At 37.2% G+C, this 17,773-nt stretch overlaps 1 protein-coding gene across 1 annotated transcript in view; it reads right to left on the reverse strand.

Moving 5' to 3' along the window:
- Positions 1-17,773, reverse strand: part of LOC100524979 (ATP-binding cassette sub-family A member 3-like) — a 96,210-nt gene that overhangs the window by 77,845 nt on the left and 592 nt on the right. The window lies entirely within an intron of this gene.

Below are 17,773 nucleotides of genomic sequence, written 5' to 3' on the forward strand. Positions count from 1 at the left end.
CTCTTGTTTCCCTGTAGGAGAGGCTGAACGATCACATTCCTTCTTCCATGAAAACTGGAGATCTCTTGAACAAAGGTTTACCATTTCATCACAACTAGCTAAACAAGTTGCCCGGGCATGTCCTGACTGTCAGTTTCGGTCTCCTGTTTCTCACAGCACGACACCAGTCCTAGGGGATTACAACCTAATGCCCTCTGACAAACAGATATAACCCATGTTCCAAAGTTGGTAACAAGCGATTCTTACGTGTCTCCATTGATACCTGTTCTAAGGTTATCTTTGCTTTTGTACTTTCTGAAGAAACATCCAAAGCTGCTATACAGCATTTATTGGCGTCCTTTACAACTTGGGGTAAGCTCAAAAATGAAAAACTGACCATGGTCCAGCTTATACCAGTCATACATTTAAAAAATTCTGCCACACTTGGGGAATTCAACATAAAACCGGATTCCCATAAAATCCTACTAGTCAAGCTATTATTAAACATGCCTGTCTCGCACTCAAAACTCTCATTAAAACACAAAAAAGGGGAGTCAGATATGGTAGGCTATTCCGCCCCCAGAAGTACAAGTCAATATAGCTCTCTCTACCAATAACTTTTTAAATTTTGATGATCATTATTCATCCCCAGCTAGTAGACTTGCTTCTGTTAATTCTTTTAAGGTCAATGCAAAAGTACTATATAAAAATCCAGAAGGCAGCCCTTGGGAAGGGCCTGGGACCTCCTTATTTGGGGCAGAGGGTATCCCTGCATTCTTACTCCTTCAGGTCCTCTGCGGTGCCCAGCCAAAGCTGCAAAACCTTACCACCGATTGGTGGAAGCAGCCAGGATCTCTGGTCTCCCTGGATCAGATGACGATGCAAATGGCTGACTTGCATATGGAACCATCACTTGTTGATCCATCTATGAGTATCCAAGGCACCGTGTCCACCACCCGCTTGGCCCTGATACACCTGGGGAAGCACGAAGCACCTAACTCAACAGGCAGGTTTGAGGCTGGAGAGCTGCCGCTGCCCATTAACTTGGGGAAATAGGTGGCTGGCGATGATTGCCATTATTAACACAGAGGTAATCAAAAAATTACAGTGGCCCTTCTTCCCTTTACACTTGATGCCCAATACACATATTGGGTGTTCGTAATTAACGCTCCTATATTTGACCCTATTACTTGGAATGATCTGGATATCCCATTAATAATGCCTCCCACTTTGTGGGAGGACAAAATATAACCCACCTTGTATCAAACATAACGAACACTGGATCACAGTCAATGATGGATCCTCTCTTTTAGAATGGGAATCCCATGACCCACCAATATGTTTAACAAATCAAACTTCTACAAATAGTGATTGGTGTAGTGACGTGCTTTCCACTTCAAGGAAAGAGAAAAAAGACAACGTGCTAACACGACCTTTATCAGAGTCACAGCTTTTCATATCTTTAATAAAGAAAATATCTCTATGTCCCTCATAAATACCCACCTTGTGCCTCAAAGAAAGAGCTTCTCAAACCAATGAATAAAATACCTTGGGTCCCCGGTACAGTGGATTGACAATTTTATCGTAAAAATAAAGATCATGTGTTTATAGACCGAGGGTCTCATGGCCGCTTAGAAGGCAATGTGAGCCACTCTCAGATAGACTTCGTTCAAGCTAAAAATGAAACCGTTTTTTGGAGAGACAATGGTCTATCCGGTCCTATAATAACTTACGTGACTAATAAACCCAGATTGTTTGGCATGAAAAATTATGGAGGATGGGGGGTTTGATTTGGAACCCTTTACTTGCTTCTGATGGGGTTTATAAAAGAACAGATTCCACAGCAAAAAAGCCAATCAACCAATGGAAAAATGGGCAAAAGACCTGAATAGACTTTCTCCAAGAAGATATACAGATGGCCAGCAAACACATGAAAAAATGCTGAACACTGCTGATTATAAGAGGAATGCAAATCAAAACTACCATGAGATATACCTCACACCAGTCAGAATGGCCATCATTAATAAGTCCACAAATAACAAGTGCTGGAGGGGTTGTGGAGAAAAGGGAACCTCCTGCACTGTGGGTGGGAATGTAAACTGGTACAGCCACTATGGAGAATGGTATGGAGGCACCTTAGAAATCTATACATAGAACTTCCATATGACCCCACAGTCCCACTCTTGGGCATATATCCAGACTAAACTCTACTTAAAAGAGACACATGCACCCGCATGTTCATTGCAGCCCTATTTGCAATAGCCAGGACATGGAAACAACCCAAATGTCCATCGACAGATGACTGGATTTGGAAGATGTGGTATATATACACAATGGAATACTACTCAGCCATAAAAAAGAATGACATTATGCCATTTGCAGCAACATGGATGGAACTAGAGACTCTCATACTGAGTGAAATGAGCCAGAAAGACAAAGACAAATACCATATGATATCACTTGTAACTGGAATCTGATATCCAGCACAAATGAACATCTCCACAGAAAAGAAACTCATGGACTTGGAGAAGAGACTTGTGGCTGCCTGATGGGAGAGGGAGGGAGTGGGAGGGATCAGGAGCTTGGGGGGGAGTTATCAGATACAACTCAAAATAGATTTACAAGGAGATCCTGCTGAGTAGCATTGAGAACTATATCTAGATACTCATGTTGCAGCAGAACAAAGGGTGGGAAAAATACGTATACAGTAACTTGATCCCCATGCTGTACAGTGGGGGGGGAGAACAGGTTCCCTTGATCAGATGCAATTGGTTAATAATATAACGTCAGCCATCACAGTATGTACCCCTTCTCCTTGTGTATTTTTTTGTAACCACTTCTCCTATTCTGTCCTTCAACTATACCACAGGTAAGTATAAAGTCAAAGCCTCTGGGGGACATTTTTTTTTCTTCCTGTATTGGGTATAAGAATATTTCTTCTGAGTCTTATTGTTTGTCCTCTGCTAGAGACCTTACTCATGGTTACCTGTAAATAGCTCTGAACCTTATATACCTCCCTCTGGCATTGGACTTATGCAACAAATTATAAATGGTTGGATAACAACAAATAAACGCATTGGGTGTTTTATAGGAATGCTAATTTTAAGTATTTTGGCTGCTGTGACTCTTATAGCCTCAGCAGTCTCCGCAGGAATTAATCTACATCACTCAGTCACTGGCATGCACCATTCAGACCAATTCATGGTTAATGTGACCAAGGAACTTACCACTCAAACTAACATTGACCGACAAGTATTAGGTAGGTTGGATGCATTAGAAAATGCTGTCGAGTTCCTTGGTCAGAGACAACAAGCTTATTATACATCAGATAAAACTTCAGTGTGGTCCCTGTTTCTTTCACGTCTGTATACTGACTCTTGAATATAATCACAGTTTTTCATGGGAACAAGTCCAAGCCCATCTTAGGGGCAATTTCTGCCCCAGTTTATCTGCAGACATAGAATCCTTAGATATTCTTCTTCATAAACAAGTGTTAATTACCCAAAGTCAGGCCAAAAAATTGGGATCAATCCTGGATGGATTGGATATCATCCAGCTCCTTTGGATCTCTATAAACACTCCACTTAAAATTCTGGATATTAATTGGAGGATGTATATTATTGTTTTTTTCTATTCCTTTTTTTTTTCTGTACAAGGCTTGCATGAATCCCCCACCAGATCAATCAAGATAAAAGGACCTCCTGTTTTTCATGTCATCCTCTGCAGCCACAAAAAAGGAGAACATCTCCAAAAAAACAGAAAAAGGAGACATGTGGGAAAGGATGTAGGAAAAATAGCATAGATTTAGAATCATACAAACTCTGACAGAAGGCCGCCTATAGATGAAGAATAGACTTGGGGCTTGGCGCCATGCCCTCAAGCAGAGAGTGATTGTCCTTGGGAAAAAAAAACCAAACAAACCAGGAAACGGACCCTGCTCTGGTGGTTTAGAAAAAAAGAACTTTGATCAGAAGTTCTTGCATATGAGGCTCTGGTGACTGTTACAAATCTGCAGTTTAGAATCTGTAGCTATTTCTGTTTGATCGTATCTGTTTAACCTTTAACTGGGTGCGGGACTACAGGAATGCAAAGGCACTTGTAAGCGTCTCAATAAAAGAACAGCCTCAAAGCCTACGTGGCGCTTGGGCTTCTGAACACAGAACTCAAGTCAGCTCTCTTTTTTTCTTCAGCTGTGGCCAGTTCCATGCTGGATGTGGAATGATAACATTGTGGGGGATGCATTCCCTGACAATGGTCACTGCAGCATTATTCACAATAGCCAAGTGATGGAAACAATCTGTGTCCCTTAACAAAACAACAACAACAAAAGGATAAACAAAAATGTGGTCTGCAAACACAATGATATTATTCCACCATAAAAAAAAGGGAATCCTATCATATATGACGACATGGATAAACCTTGAGGGAACTGTGCTAAGTAAAATGAGTCAACTAGAGAAAGACAAATACTGTATGATCTCACATATACGTGGAATAAAAAACCCCAAATGAAAGGAAACAATACAGATCTGTTATCAGTGGCAGGGGAGGGGGAAATGGGTGAAAGTGGTTAAAAAGTCCAAACTTCTAGTTATCAGGTGAATAAAATAAACAATAATGTACACCATGGTGACTATATTTAAGAATTCTCTATTGGACATTGCCCCAAGGACGACATATGGGTGGCCAGGAAGCACATGAAAAAATGCTCAACATCACTAATTATCAGAAAAGGGCAAATCAAAACTACAATGAGGTACCACATCACACCAGTCAGAACAGCCATCATTAACAAGTATACACATAACAAATGCTGGAGAGGTTGTAGAGAAAAGGGAACCCTTCTATACTGTTGGTGGGAATGTAAATTGGTACAACCAATATAGGAAATAGTATAGATGTTCCTAAGAAAACTAAATATAGAACCGCAATATGAGCCAGCAATCCCCATCCTGGGCATATATCCAGACAAAACTACAATGCAAAATGTACATGCACCTGTATGTTCATTATAGCACTATTCACAATAGGCAAGCCATGAAAACAACCTAAATATCCATTGACAGATGAGTGGATAAGATGTGGTACATGTATACAATGGCATACTACTCAGCCATAAAAAAGAATGAAATAATGCCATTTGCAGCAACATGGATGTAACCAGAGATTTTCATCCTAAGTGAAGTCAGAAAGAGAAAAACAAATACCTATTTGAAAAGTGATCAAAGTCCTTAAGAGAGTCCTTACCATAGAAGGTACACAGATTACAAATTAAGCATATAAAAATTCTCTAAATCATATATTATCAAGGAAACAAAAATTAAAACAATGAGATAGGCACTATACATCTATCAGAATGGTCAAAATCCAAAACACTGCCATGTTTCCTGATTTGGTAACCATAAATTTGGTTTCAAAATCTTTGAGTCTGTTTCTCTAAGTCCTTCTGTATCATTTTTATTAGATTCCACATAATAGTGATCATATATGATATTTCTCTTGCTTTGCCTGACTTACCTCACTTAGTATGATCATTTCTAAATCCATTCATGTTGTTGTACATGGCATTATTTCATTCTTTTTTATGGCCACATAATATTCCATTGTCTATATGTATCACATTTTCTTTATCCAATCCTCTGTTGATGGACATTTTGGTTGCCTCCATGCTTTAGCTCTTGTAAACAGTGTGGCAATGAACATTGTGTTGCATGCATCTTTTCAAATTATGGCTTTTTTCCAGATGTATGCCTAAGAGTGGGATTTCTGGATCATATGTGTGGTAATCTAGTTCTATAAGGAACCTTCATATGGTTCTCCATAGTGGCTGCACCAATTTATGTTCTCACCAACAGTGTAGGAGGGTTCCCCTTTCTCCACACCCTCTCCAGTATTTATTGCCTGTAGACTTTTTGATACCTCACTGTAGTTCCAGATTCTCATTTTTCTAATAATTGGTGATGTTGAGCATCTTTTTTTTTAGGGCTGCACCCGCAGCATATGGAAGTTCCCAGGCTAGGGGTCTAACCAGCCCACACCACAGCCACAGCAATGCCGGATCCTTAACCTACTGAGAGAGGACAGGAGCTGAACCCACAACCTCATAGTTCCTAGTCAAATTTGTTTCCACTGTGCCACAAAGGGAACGCCTGTCATTTTTTTAAGGGCAAGACCTTCAGCATATGTAAATTCTTAGGCAGGGTCGATTGGAGCTGCAGTTGCTGTCCTATATCACAGCCACAGCAAAGCCAGGTCCTTAACACACTGAGTGAGGCCAGGGATCAAACTTGCATCCTCATGGATACTAGTCAGTGTCATTACCACTGAGTCATGTCTTTTGGTGGGACTATTAAATCCATTTACATTTAAGGTAATTATCAATATGCATGTGCTTATTGCCATTTTCTTAATTGTTCTGGATTTTTTATTGTTTGACTTTTTTTTCCCTCCCTCTTTTGTTCTCTTATGATTCGATGACTATATTTAATATTACATTTGAATTCCTTTCTCTTTTTTATGTGTGTGTTCATTGTAGTTTTTTGGTTTGTGGTTCCCACGAGGTTTAGATGTAGCTCTCTCTATATACACAAAACAGTTTTAAGTTACTGTCTTTGAGTTTCAAATCATTTTCCACATTTTGCATTAGTTCTTTCCTCATGATTGCTGGTTTTGACATCATATTTGTCTGTGGATGATTTACTACTTTTATTTGATGATTGCCTCTACTGGTGAGCTCTCCTCTTTGTAATCTTCCTGTTTCTAGTTATGGCCTTTTCTTTTCCATTTATTTAAGTTCCTTTACATTTGTTGTAGATCTGGTTTGATGGTGCTGAATTCTATTAGTTTATGCTTATCTGTAAAGCTTTTGATTTCTCCACTGTATCTGAATGAAAACCTTGCTGGATAGAGCATTTTTAATTGTAGGTTCTTCCCTTTCTTGACTTTAAATATATTATGCCAGTCTCTCCCGGTCAGCAGAGTTTCTGCTAGAAATTCAGCTGATAATCTTACGGTGGTTCACTGGTATATTACTTGTTGCTTTTTCCCTTGTTGATTGAATATTTTTCTTTTAAATTTTTATCACTTTAATTAATATATATATCTCAGCATGTTCCTCGAAAAAGGACTTTCTGACCTCCCTCTTTATATCTAAAATCAGGTCATAAATTTCCCATGAGAAAAGCAACCCTCTGTACCAGGAAGAACATTCTTATGACCATAGACTTGGAGTTGGCTCTAAAGTGGACTTGTACAAACAATTCTCCTAAAACAAACTTTATCTTCCATTAGTTTCCTTTATTTATATCCTATTCACTTTCTCATTATTCACTGTTCCTAGCCAATCCTTTCATCTTGTCACTTTCCCACAATGTATTATTTCTTTGTTTTTTAAGCTCTAGGTTCTACCTGCTTCTTTGGGTCTTAATTTTTCTTATAAAGACTGATATATACATTAAAATAGTAAATACAATTAATATGCTTTGCTCTTGCTAATCTGTCTTCTGTCAACTTAATTTTCAGGCTTAGCCACAGAACTTAAGAGTGTAGAAGAAAGTTTTTCATTCCCACATCCTTCCTAAAGTCTGGAATTTTGGGAAATATGCTAGAAAGAGTGCCTACATAATTGTCCTGCAATAAAAAACAATTGGTTCCCTTGGGCAGAACCATCACATTGTTGCTTAAGGAAGAATGTGCTCCATGTGATCCCTCAAGGGAAGTTAGTGAACATAAAGAAAACTGCACATGGATTCTCCCAGACTCTACCTGTGTCTTCTTCCTTATGAGCCAGCTGTATACTCTTACTATATCACTGTAATAAATGTTAGCCATGAATAACTATATGATGAGTCATGTGAGTTCTTTTAGCAAATATTTTAATGTAGGTGTGGTTCTGGGGACTCTGCAAACTGAAGCATGACAGAATTTTAAGTAGTGATGGTAATGTACTGTGTCTTGATATACAGTTGTTAAAAATAGATTGAACAGTACACTTAATAACTGAGCATTTCACTAAATATATAGTTCGATAAAATCAAAATGGTTGTTTGTAACACCAAGTTATAATAGGCAAGTATAAGCAATAAAGAGGAAGCACACAAGAATTCAGGCCCAAAGGCAAAGAAGACTATACGGCTAAAGTCCATACTGATCGTAGTAATACATAAAGCACAATCATATGAGACATCAAGAATTTATAAACACAAGTACACTAATGATGATAAATTAATAAAACAGTCCAATGAAAGTCAAGAAGACAAAAAGTAAGTAGGAGTAAATAAGACTTAAGTAAATAAATTGAAAACTATGGGATACAGTTAAGCAGTTATGTCTGAAGGATATATAGACATAGACACTCATATTAACAAAAAAATACTCTATATAATATAAAAAATAAGAAAGTTAAACTGAAAAAGAATAGAAGAAAAAAATTTTAAAGTAATAAAATATAAAAATATAAAAAGAGGCAAGAAGATAATTTTAAAAAAATCATTAGAGATTACTTGTATAACATTATGCAAATATATTTTAAAATCCACATTGAATGGGAGTTCCTGTTGTGGCTCAGTGGGTTAAGAACCTGACATTGTCTCTGTGAGGATATGGTTTGATCCCTGGCCTCACTCAGTAGATTAAGGATTTAGCACTGTCACAAGCTGTGGCATAGGTTGCAGAGGCAGCTTGATCCATTGTTGCCATGGCTAGAGCCTAGGCCACTGCTTCAGCTCTGATTCAACCCTGGCCCAGAAACTTCCATCTACCATAGGTGTGGCAGTAAAAAAAAGAAAAAAAATAAAAAATTAAATTAAATTAAAAAATTTTAAAAATCTACATTGAATGGAAAATTTCCTACAACACTGCAACAAATCAAAATTTATCCTCTTGAGATATAAACAGCCCAATTTTCACTTAAGAATAGAGATAATATCAAAGAAATGCTCCATCAAAGCACAGGAAATTCTATCAAATCTTTAAATATCAGATAATTCAAATGCTGTTAAAACTTTCACGAACATAGAAGGAAATGATTCAATTATTTTTGGGAAGCAAAGACTATCCTCAAAAAGAAATAACATGAATTCCACTTACATCAGTGCAAAACTTCTGAATAGAATATTATAAACCATAAACCAACTGCCTATTTTTAAAAATGCACTATTTATTCCAGGAATAGAGGGATGGTTCAATATTAAAAAAAATGTATCATGTAACATGCAATATTAATAAATCTCAGGGGGAAATAAAACTTAAAATCATCTCCATAGACAGCAAATTTTAACTTCTGTTTCTGATTAAAACTACTAAAAAACTAAAAGAAATTCATGAATATATTGTAACACAATAAATGTATACACTTCATTTTAGGAAAAGTAACAATGATGACCACTATGCCCACCACAGTTTATTGGCAGTATTAGTTAATAGAATCAGACAAGAGAAAAGAAGAATAAACTAATTTCTAATTGCATACAAATACTTAACACAAGAGACTCAATGCAGAACCCAACACAAACAATTAATCGTAGCACAGCAGAAACAAATCCAAGTAGGAACCAAGAGGTTGCGGGTTTGATCCCTGGCCTTGCTCAGTGGGTTAAGGATCCAGCATTGCCATGAGCTGTGGTGTAGGTTGCAGATGTGGCTTGGATCCTGCATTGCTGTGGCTGTGGCATAGGCTGGAAGCTGTAGCTCCAATTAGACCCCAAGCCTGGGAACCTCCATATGCTGTGTGTGTGGCCCTAAAAAGACCCCCCCAAAAAAATCCAAGAAGTTAGCAGGATATAAAATTAACATAAAAACTAACTTTTATACACATAACTCATATAAACAGTGACTTGTTAGAAGACCTAAAGAAGAGAATACTCCGTTTACAAGAGCAAGAAAAAACCAAAACACTTAGGAATAAATCTTAGAAGAAATGTACAAAATTTATATGAGGAAAACATTAAAGCCCCCTTGTAAAATCCCAAAAGAGATTTAAATGGGAAAAACATTCCTTTCCTTGAATAGGATGACCTAATATCATATAGATGTTATTCTTATCTTCCTGATTTAGCATATTTCAATTTTATTCCAATAAAAATAATAAGAAATATATTTCTTTTTGAGCCCAAAGTTTATTTATGAAGATAAATATTAAAAATAGCTAGGAAAACATCAAAAATTAAGATTAATGAGGTGAATCTAGCTGTACCAAATATTTTTATTTTTATATTTTTGTCTTTTGAGGGCTGCACCCATGGCATATGGAAGATCCCAGGCTAGGGGTGGAATTGGAGCTGCAGCTGCTGGCCTATGCCACAGCCACAGCAACGCCGGATCTGAGCCACATCTACAACCTACAGTACAGCTCACAGCGACGCCAGATCCTTAACCCACTGAGCAAGGCCAGGGATTAAGCCTGGGTTCCCATGCACTCTAGTCAGGTTCATTACTGCTGAACCACAGCAGAAATTCCAATTTTTCATTTTTTAAATTTTGTTAAATTTTTGTAGCTGTAGCAAATATTAAAACATAAAGTTTCTACTTTAAAAAAATATATGGTACCAGGACACAAAATGAAAGCTAGACAAGTGGAACAGAATAGAAAGCTGAGAAATAAACCAGTGGACACAGGATGTGGGTGTTATCCCACATCATTGAGCAGAATAGACACTCATCTGGCAAAAGATGAGAGAGTGGGAAAAGTCTCCATGAATCAAAATCCACTATCAAAGAAGTTTAATAACATAATGCATACAAAAAAATGTTAACATGTGCAAAGTCAAAAGGCAAATGACAAACAGAGGGAAAGTTAGTAATTTATATTACAGACAAGGGGATAATTTCCCTAATATATGAAGAGTTCTACAAACTGAAGGCAAGGAAATAACCTCTAGATAAGTGAAAAAATAAAAAAAAACAGTTGAAGAAAAAGAGAACTTAAACAAAAGATCTTCAAATTCATTCATATTAAAGGGAAATGCCAATTAAGCCTGAGATGTAGTTACTACATTTCAGATTGGAAAAAATTCAAAAGCTTTCCAACACACTGTTGGTGACGTTTTGAGGAAATAAGTACTATCCCAATTGAAATTTCAGCATGCCATTTTGTAGAAATGCTAGGTCCTAAAAGATTTAAGGCAATTTTAGAAAAGAACAAAGTTAGAGATCCTAATATTCTCTGATTTCAAGACTTACTACAAAAAGTTCTGGTAATGAACACACTGTGATATTGATAAAGAGACAGACACAGAGATCAGTGAAACAGAACAGGGCCCAGAAGTAGATCCACACAATATGGTCAATTATTTTCCACAAAATATCAAGGAAATTCAATAAGTAAAGCAAGGTGTTCTCAAAAAGTAGTGCTGGCCACAGAAATGCAAAGAGTTATAAGAAACCACTACCAACAACTACATGCCAGTAAAGTGGATAACATGGAAGAAATGGACACATTCTCAGAAAGGTACAATCTTCCAAGACTGAACCAGGAAGAAATGGAGAACCTACCCAGGAGACCTATCACAAGCAGTGAAATTGAAACTGTGATTTAAAAACTTCAAACACACCAAAGCCCAGGACCAGTGGTTTCACAAGTAAATTCTAGCAAATATTTAGAGAAAAGTTAACACCTATACTCCTGAAACTTGTCAAAAACTTGCAGAGAAAGATTCAAAAAAACTTTTGAAATCATTCTATGAGGCTACTATCACCCTGACACCAAAATCAGACAAGATACCACAAAAAGAAAAAAAAAAAATACAGGTCAATATCACGGATGAATGTAGATGCAAAATTCCTCAACAAAACACCAGCAAACCAAATCCAACAACACATTAAGAGATCATACATCACTTTAAAGTGGAATTTTTCCCAGGGATGCAAAGACTTTTTAATTCACAAATCAACCCATGTGATACACCACATTAACAAACTGAAGAATAAACACCATATGATCATCTCAATACATTCAGGAGAGCCTTAGACAAAATCCGATGCTCATTTTCAACTGAAAAGTCTCCAGAAAGTGGACAGAGCCAGAACTTCCCACAACATAATAAAGGCTATATAGGACAAACCCATAGCTAACATCATTCTCAACAGTGAAAAGTTGAAAGCATTTCCTCTAAAATCAGGAACAAGTAAAGGATGCCCATTCACTCTTGCCACTTTTATCCATCCTAGTTTTGGAAGTTCTACCCTCCAAAAACACAGGCAGAACACTTTTTTTTTTTTTTTTTAAGCTCTGTCTCCTAGAGTAAAGGAAATAAAAGTAAAAATAAACAAACAAATGGGACGTAATTAAACTTAAAAACTTTTGCACAGGAAAGGAAACAATAAACAAAAGGAAAACACAACCTACGGAATGGGAAAAAATATTTGTAAAGGATGTAACTGAGAAGGGCTTAATTTCCAAAATATGCAAACGGCACATACAGCTCCATATCAAAAAATAAACAACCCAATCAACAAATGGGCAGAAGACCTGAATAGATAATTCTTTGAAGAAAACATACAGATGGCCAAAAAAAAAAAAAAAAAACCACATGAAAAGATGCTCAGTATCACTAATTTTTAGAGACATATGAATCAAAACTATAGTGATATCACCTCATATAGTTCAGAATGGCCATGATCAAAAAAGCTACAAATAATAAATGCTGGCGATGGTGTGGAGAAAGGGGAACCCTCCTACGCTGCTCGTGGGAATGTAAGCTGGTGCAGCCACTATGCAGGTTACTTTAAAAACTAAAACTAGAGTTACTATGTGATCTAGCAATCCCACTTCTGGGCATATACCAGAAAAGATGAAAACTCTAATTTGAAAAGGTACATGAAAACCCAAATGCTCACTGCAGAACTACTTAAATAGCCAAGACCTGGATGCAACCTAAATTTGACCATCAACAGAATAAAGGAGATGTGGTGTGTACACAACACACACACACACACACACACACACACACACACATGCGCAGGAATATTACCTAGCCAAAAAAGAATGAAATAATGCCATTTGTAGCAACATGGGTGGATCCAGAGATTACCACACTAAGTGAAGTAGGTGAGACTGAGAGAGACAAATAGCTTATGATTTTACTTATATATGGAATATATAAAAAAGATACAAACGATTTATTTACAAGACAGAAAGAGACTCACAGAAAACAAACTTATCGTTACCAAAGGGGAATGAGGGGATAGAGAGCGAAAAATTAGGAGTTTGAGATTAACATATATGCACTATTATATATAAATTAGGTAAACAACAAGGACCTACTGTCTAGCACAGGGAACTATATTCAGTATCTCATAATAATCTATAATGGAAAAGAATCTGAAAATTAATATATATATATATGCTTATACAAACATATGTCACACAGACACAAACACACACACACATCATCTGAATCACTTTGCTGTAACCTAAAACCATCACAACACTGTAAATCAACTATACTTCAATCAGCACCTTTTTAAATGGTGCTGGGACAGCTCAATTATCTTTATGGAAAAAACGAGACCGACTTTACCTTACACCATATGCAAAAATTAACCCAAAACAGATCACGGATACATTTTGCCATTAAATTCACCTTCACATTTCAAACCTAAATCTAAATGGCTAAAATTATAGAACTTTTGAAAAAACAGAAAATCTCTGTGTAACTTTTGTATAGGTGAAGACTTGTTACGTAGAATGCCCAAAGTATATACCATAAAGGAAAAATTAAAAAATTAGACTTCAATAATATAAAAACTGGAAGCTCCTGTTACGGCTCAGTGGAAACAAACCCGACTAGTATCCATGAGGATGTGGGTTTGATTCCTGGCCCCGCTCAGTGGGTTCAGGATCCGGCATTGCCATGAGCTGTGGTGTAGGCCACAGACGTGGCTTGGATCCTGCATTGCTGTGGATGTGGTATAGGCTGGCAGCTGCAGCTCTGATTCCACCCCTAGCCCGGGAACCTCCATATGTTGTGGACGTGACCCTAAAAAGCAAAAAAAAAAAAAAAAAAAAAAAAAAAAAAACCCTTTTCCTCTTTGAAAGACACTGCTAAGTAAACAGGCAAGCCAGAGAAAGAAAATACATGCATTGATAAAGATTTTCTGCACAGAATACACAAGAAGTTCATGTAAAATTATAGGAAACAGAAAACAGATCAAAAGTCTAGTAACAGAGGGGGGAGGTGCACAAAGGGGTGTAAGGGGAAAAAACAGACACAAGACAGTACATTCTGCATCATTCCATTCATAAGAGTTCACAGAAAAGGCACTATCATATTTGTGGTTGAGGGAGCAGGGAGAGAGACGTAGCTGACAGCAAAGGGGCAAGAATAAACTCTCTAGTGCGACCGAAACTATCTGTGTCTTGATAGGGCTGTACTTGTTTCAAAACTGACCAGATCGTTGATCAAAATCTGAGCTTTTCATATAAATTATGCTTCAGGAGAAAAACAGCTTTATTATGGGAGAGATCAAAAATTACTGTGTTACGATTCATCTGAAATTTCTAGAAGTGTAGACCATGTGGATCTTAACACAATTCGCCAGGGCCATAGAAAGAAGAAAGAAAAAATGGTATATTTTAAGAAGGAAAACGTCTTTAAAATCATGACAACTCCTTTATACTGGACACAGATAGAAAACTATAAATTCTGGCTTTAAGAAAGTGATACCAGACCTTAAACAGCCCAGGGGTGGTGATGGTATCTTATTTTCCTGTGTCTCAAACAACATGGAGCTTAGTCACTGTGCATTATTTATATAAAAGATGCATTCCCAAAAACCTCAATATAAGACTAACCACAATCAGAATGGCATGGCAGGCATTGTGTTCATGTGGCGATGGCATGATAGCAATTTACAATTCATGCAGCTTCCAACTCTGCAACTATGCCATTCTTGAATTTTTCACTGGAAGGTGGGTGTGCCTCAGCAGGAACAAATATTATGACTAGCTGCAAAAGACACTCAGTACATGTCTGTAACATCAACAACAAAGGAATTTGTGTTGTAGATCAAACGCTTAAAGAGGAAAAAACACATAGAAACAGAGTTCATAAACAAAATCACAGCAAAACAATGATTTATGCAGAAAGATGTTCACTAGAACACTTGTTTTAGTACAAGAAAGTGGAAACAGATGGAATCCTGAAATAGTGGCAATCCCTTCAATTAAATCATAGTCATCTGTTTCAGAGAAGAAGATAAATACTGTACTTTCATAGCAGGATAATACATCATTAAAGGAAAAAAGTTGCAAGATATTACATGTGATATAAAGCTTCTTTGTAAAAATACATACATAGAGAAAAAAATGGCAGAATAGACAGCACTTTGTTGATAGTGCTTGTCAAAATCAAAAACAAACGGAGGCCAGTCTTGAAAATTCCCTGAGTAGACAAAACCTGTTTAATCAGACAAAGTTTGATTTAGTTTATTTATACCTTGATGTGGGTCAATTCTTGCTTATGCCTTTGGCATGAGTTAAGCAAAACTTAAACTCCTTCCCCACGTTGATATGATCTAAGCATTAACAATTCCTTCTTAAAAATTTATATATGATACAAATGTATATAAAAAAAAAAATAAAAAAAAAATAAAAAAAAAATATAAAATAGCAATAAAATAAAAAAAAATACTGTGAGATAAGAATACACAGTTACTGTAAGCAATTATCTTCTCACAGTGGTAAATATTGCATTAAAAAAACAAATGCACTAAAATCATGCTGATCATATGCATGATAAAAAAAAAAAATAAATAAGATAGAAAATGCACAAAAACCAATGAATAGTTATAATCTAAATAAATAAAAAACAAAAAAATGTTGAGAGCTATGAATCCAGAATTCACTTCTGAAGGAATAAAAAATACACTGTTTAGAGCTGTTAAATAGGACTTTTATAGATAGAATTGCCTTCGATGTATAGCAATGGATCTGCTGTACTGGAACTCTGTCTAACAATTATGAACATAATTAGAAAAAAAAGCATAATATTAAACTTCACCATCTTGCATAGAAAAAATATAAAAAAAAAAATTTAAAAAAATAAAAAGATTCTTATAACCAATCACTGATAAGAATAAACAGTCGCTGACTTCTCACTCTATAATCTGCTTTATAACAATATACCCAAGTCACTCTGGGTTTTGGATTGAGTGCTCCTGGCTCATGAAGGGTCTTTCTGGCATGTGTACAACCAACTTTTAGGAATTCAGTGATGGCTACTAAGTCAATGATTCAATGGTTTTACTTCTGTTATTCTTGGACTTTTGACGCCCTAAATACCAAATGCACTCTTGCCCCTGTTCCCCCAAACTTGGATGCAACCCTGGGGTGTTGGGGGAATGGCAGAAGAGGTAGAAGGCGCATGAACCTAAAGTGTCTGAAAAATTTTAGGACAACCTACTGAAGTGTGGGCTCAAAAGAACAATGAAAAGGAATCACTGGATTACAGGCTTGAATGACTAGAATGAGATTTATTCACTGTGTTACTTCATTTCCTGTTCTGAATGGAACACAGGGTCTTAATTCTATAAAATATAGATATCTTCCACCTACTCTGCATAAAATGAGGTGACCAAGACAGCCTTAAAGTTCTCATGAGCTTGACTAACTTTCTGTCGGGCTCTGGCTCTAGGTCGTGACTTCTCTTTTGTTAAACCATTTTCTTTAGAAAACTTGTAATTATAAATTATTTCTCTGTGTCTTTGAAATACATGTCAGTCTTTTTTTAAAAGAAAAGTCTTTCCTGTTTCACCATGCAAACAATGTCTTAAGGAACGAGGAGTCATCCTTTGAAATGCAGTCAAGAAAGATAGCACTCGGAGTTCCTGTCGTGGCTCAGTGGTTAACGAATCTGACTAGGAACCATGAGGTTGAGGGTTCGATCCATGGCCTTGCTCAGTGGGTTCAAGATCCAGCGTTGCCGTGAGCTGTGGTATACGTTGCAGACGCGGCTTGGATCCCGAATTGCTGTGGATCTAGTGTAGGCTGGGTGGCTACAGCTCCAACTTGACCCCTAGCCTGGGAACCTCCATGTGCCACGGGTGCAGCCCAAGAAAATGGCAAAAAGACAAAAAAAAAAAAAAAAAAAAAAGAAAGAAAGATAGCGCTTCTGTTCCTAGGGAGGGTGGGAGCTACCTTCAGTGGGTACCACCGGCTTAATCACAGAGAAAACTTTTGCAAACTCAGGAAATAACTCGACACCTTCTATTGAAACCCTCTTCCCTAAAGTCCTCTAGTACGTTCCCCACTATCTCATCCCAGCCTGGAAAACCTTCCTGAACTTTTTGTTTCAGCAGAGTTGAGCTCAGATCGAATTCTGCTTTGCCTTCCCTATTCCAATAGATTTGCACGGAGTCTTCCTTGCCTGGTTTAACTTTGGTGCAATTTTTGCTTTGACAGAGGGAAACTAAGACAAATGGAGTACTTAACTCCCACACCCTTTTCTATTTACTGAACTATGTTCTCGTAATTTGAATATTGCAATCATCCTCTGAGATGGGTACCCATTGTGTCCTTTTTCTACAGATGAGGAAACGGAGGCCTAGTGAAATCAAATAATTTTCCTTAGGTCATTGCTATAAACTGACTGTGTGTGTACCCTCAAAATTCATATACTGATAGCCTAACCCTAGTGTGACTGCATCAGGAGGTGGGAGATTTGGTAGGGGATTAGGTCATGAGACTAGAACCCTGAAGAACAGGATCAGTGCCCTTATCAAACAGGCCTCAGAGAGCCCCTTGCCCCTTCTGCCACGTAGACACAGTAAGAAGCCCAGTCTAGGAACCAGGAATTGG

The sequence above is a fragment of the Sus scrofa genome, chromosome 3 (genome assembly GCF_000003025.6).
Source record: "Sus scrofa isolate TJ Tabasco breed Duroc chromosome 3, Sscrofa11.1, whole genome shotgun sequence".
Classification (NCBI taxonomy): Eukaryota; Metazoa; Chordata; class Mammalia; order Artiodactyla; family Suidae; genus Sus; species Sus scrofa.